Raw genomic sequence first — 4,343 nt, forward strand, 5'->3', positions numbered from 1 at the left:
TCGTGACATCATTGTTGAGATTGATGAAGACCTTGCCCACGGAGGGATTTGTCAAGTCGTACTGTCGACATCGCTTGAGCCATCGCTATATATGAGTCCGCAGATGACCCGTGCATCGATGCGCTGGCCGAAGATCTGGCCAGTTTCTCTCTTGCTCGTGGGTCGACGTAACGTGTTGCCGAAGTTTCTTCTTTCTTCCTCGGGCTCGATGATGCATGAGCTTGAAAATTCCGAATCGACCGGGCCGACGATCCCGACGAAATCGGAATTTCGACACGATACGATCTCTTCCTTCGACGCGAAAGTGGAACCTTCCGAACGTCATCTCCAAGGGCTCCGACCGCATACGCATATGCATCCAAACGGGAGGGTGGGTGAGGAACAAAATCAACAGGACCAAGCAGCGATCCGTTTACCTCGATCCATAGTGTTGCTTCCGGTTGACGATGTCGAAGATCTTGAACGTGCCATCGAGATCAGATCCTTACGCTCTAATTCCCACAGACGGCGCCAATTGACAAGGGATTAACTTGTCAATGCCTATGGATTATAGGCTAGGTTTAGTTAGAAGTAGAGGGCAAGTAGATCTCGAAGGTTTCAGCCGAAAAGTACTCGACGAATATGAAAACTAGGGTTTGCGTACAATGATTCGATGATCTTTCGTCCCTCGACCCCCTTTATATAGGTGGAGCCGAGGGATTCGTACTATACAAGGATTACATAGTCCGGACGGTTTCTAACTCATCCCGCCAGATTACAAATAACACTTCCTATTACAACTCTATCTTTTCCTTAAATACATCTTGGGCTCTCGAGTCTTCTTATTCTTCCGGTAGTGGGCCTTCAATAAACCCCGGGTACTATATTAGGCAGGCCCATTTGGGATGCCTACGTCAGCGGAAATATCCACCGCGGTTTTAGTCAAAAACATACACGATCTAAAAATGAACAACAAATAAAGGAGGTAAAAGACTCAAAGAGCGAACCGACGTTTTATTTGATCGATCATGTATAACTATTACAAAGTATGTAACTCAAAAAAATTGCTATGTGGAAAGGACGTAGCTGTGCAATGTTCCGGGCGTTCGTTTCATCGTCTATGTCACCCTGGATCCTCGCTTGCGTTTCGGGTACCAATTAGCAGTCTATCCTTTAGCTCCCGAAATTGACAAGGTAGTACGATCCATTATGAAGTACTTTGCTAACGACGAAGGGTCCTTCCCATGGAGATTGCAACTGATGATCTTTCACTTGGCGAAGGCGGAGGACCAGCCCTGCCATGAACGAGCGATTCGAACTCCGACGGCTGATAGCGTGAGTTTCGCCGGTAGATGGTGGAACATTGGTCAGCCTAGATTCCGAGCTTCTTCGATCAGTCCACGTATAGCCGTCTCGCTCGCTCGTCAGCTTTTCATTGTAGAGACTCGCGGTGAATCGTGGATGATGTCTGAGGGGAGCACGGCTTCGGATCCGTATAATCAGAAGAACGGAGTAAATCCGGCTGACTTGTTAGGGGTAGTTCGTGAACACCACAAAAAGAGTCCAATCATCATCCCAAGCCCCGCCGCGCGTCGCAAAGGTTCTTCAAGGCGTGGTTTAATCTTCGGATAATATGAGGCCGTTGGCTCTTTCGACCCGACCATTGGATTGTGGATGAGCCACAGATGCAAGGTCAAGTCAGATCCCTACGTCATAGCAAGAACTTTCACTTCCTCAGGCGAAGTTCGTGCCATTGTCTCGTGATTATGCCGTGTGGATGCCGATCCGTCACGAGGCCGCAAACAAATTTTGTGTCGAGCACCATCGCTTTTCTCACCGGCTTTGCCTCGATCCACTTACTCGAATCCTCTGTCAACGACGACCAGAGGTACCAAAGCCGCCAGAGATGATTTCTTTAACTTTCCAACCATATCGGCCCCTGCACCGCGACGGCCAGTATAGGGATGGTCTTCGCCACTTGGGCCAGAGCGTTTGGTTGGAGTAGCATAGTATCGGCAACCCCAAGAAGATTTCACCAAATCCTTTGTCGCGTCATTTTCTTTAGACGGGTGGCAGCCGAAAATCCGAGCCAAAAGCTTTTGCAACGAGGGACCCGGGGGCGGCATGGTGCCCGCAATCCCCGCATGGATCTCCCCTCGAGGATTTCACGCCATCTTGATTGGAGATGCATTTGAGAAATACTCCAGCTTGCGTCGCTTGTAGAGTCAGTCTCGTCAACGATTGTGTAGGATCTTGCTCGCCCCGATGATCCACCGTGGCGAGGACCTCGCCCTCTCGGGCAACTTCCTCGATCAATGTGAGGTAGTCTAGGAAAGGTCATGGTCTAGGTCAGAATGATAGCCACCACTTCCTCGAGCCGGAGATACGCCATGCCTTCCGTCGGCTTTCCCGTGTTAGCGCCCTTCACAGGGTATCCGTAGTGGTCCAGGAAAATGCCAGTGTAACTGGTTTCGCCCGGATCCGAGCTTGAAAGCATGTCCGCGCCGTGTTATCGCCTCCCGATGTACTTGACTTCAGATCCGAGGAAGCCATTTGGCGATCTCGACAACTTCGTCTCCTCGTAGCCGCTCATGACGAAGCTTCTCGGCGTCTAAGTTCCGGTGCTACTTGTTGCCACCAAAGCCGGAATCTCCGCAACAAATGATGTGCTTGATCCCACTTCTTAGTGATGCGCGCACCGTGTAGTAGAGCCTCGACATTCCGCCATGTTATTTGTAGATCAGTGAATCCGCAACGTACCACAGCTCTTCTCTCGGTAGGACTTCAGGGTGACCTAGCCCCCCGAGCCTTGATGCCGCCTGATCCATCATGCATGACCCATGTTTTGTGCTCCGGCCCAACATTTGCATCCGGAGCTTCATCCAATCTCGCGACGAACCGCCAAGACCTCGGGATTTGAATGGCACCTGCTTCGTAGTTGATGTCGAAGGTAGATAATTCAATGCCCCATTTTGCCGTGCGCCCCGCGCCGCGTTGTTGAGAATCGTTGACAACGGAGCCTTGCTCACGACCGATACCTGATGCTCTTGGAAGTAGTGCCTTCGCCTCGGCCCGGCCTAGTGAATATGCCATAGGCTAACTTTTTGAAAGTGAGGGGATATCTTAGTTTGGATTCCGTTGCACCTGCTAATGTAATAGACTGGACTTGGACTCCATACCCTGTCATTCTTCCTTCCGCTCCACCACGATGACGAGGCCGATGACTTTGTTAGTAGCTGCCGTGCAAAGGAGCATAGGCCCTGACTGCCTCCGGGGATGCTAGGAATAGGTGGGAGGTGAGTATTTCCTTCAACCCCGAGTGCCGAGCATCCGTCGTGCCAGTCTCCAAACGAATTTGTATGTTTTCTTCAAATAGCCTTGTATAAAGGTAGCGTCTGCTCGCCAAGACGGCGAACAAAACCTACTCGATTGCCGCAACAAAACCAGCTAGTCGCTGCACATCTTCGAGACAAGTTGGCCTTTTGATGCACATGATACCTTGATTTTTTCGTTAACTTCAATGCCTCTATGAGAGACGATGAAGCCAAGGAGTTTTCCTACCGAACGCCAAAGACGCACTTCACGTGATTCAACATCATCTTGTAAATCAAGCGAAGGTTCTCAAAGGTTTCGGAGGTCGCCGATCGTCTCCATCTCTTTCCCAGTCATGACCGCGATGTTGTCGACGTAGCGTACGTCTTCGGCCAATTTGGTCCTTCGCAGCACCGCATCGTACGTTGATAGGTGGCACTCGCATTTTTGTCGGATTTCATCCGGATATGGTGATACCGGAATATGCCAAGAAACACGTAAGTTCCGCCCCGCCGAATCAATGACTTGGTCAATGCGCGACAATGCTTATTCGCTTCGAGTACCGATGCACATCTATTATATAATTAAAACAACAAACAACCAACGGTGTAGATTAGCTAGACCTAAATCAAATAAAAAAACAACGATCAAGATTATAACTTCCCTAAACACATCCGGCCAGTATTATTTCCGTACGCGCATACCAGGAGTCCTTTTCCCCACGTCTATCCTGTTCGTGGCTGTATACAAGGCAGACACGCAAACAATGCTCACATAATCCTTCCTCTCATGCGGCCGCCGCCGTTGCTAATCTCTCTCTCTGTTTCGCGATTGCACAAAAGTGAATTTTCTTCCTTTGTCCAGATCGATCTTGGCAGCGGTGCCAACCAACACGTTTGTGCATATTGTAGATCATGATAGCTGATTGCTCTCTCTTCACACCATTTTTGTTCTTATTTTGTAGATCTCCATAGTATATTGCTTCCTCTCTTGACACGATTTGAGTGCTTTTATTTTGTCCAGATCGATCAAACGCTTGGCAGCGATTTCAG

This window comes from Lolium rigidum, chromosome 6 (genome assembly GCF_022539505.1).
Source record: "Lolium rigidum isolate FL_2022 chromosome 6, APGP_CSIRO_Lrig_0.1, whole genome shotgun sequence".
NCBI classification, from domain to species: Eukaryota; Viridiplantae; Streptophyta; class Magnoliopsida; order Poales; family Poaceae; genus Lolium; species Lolium rigidum.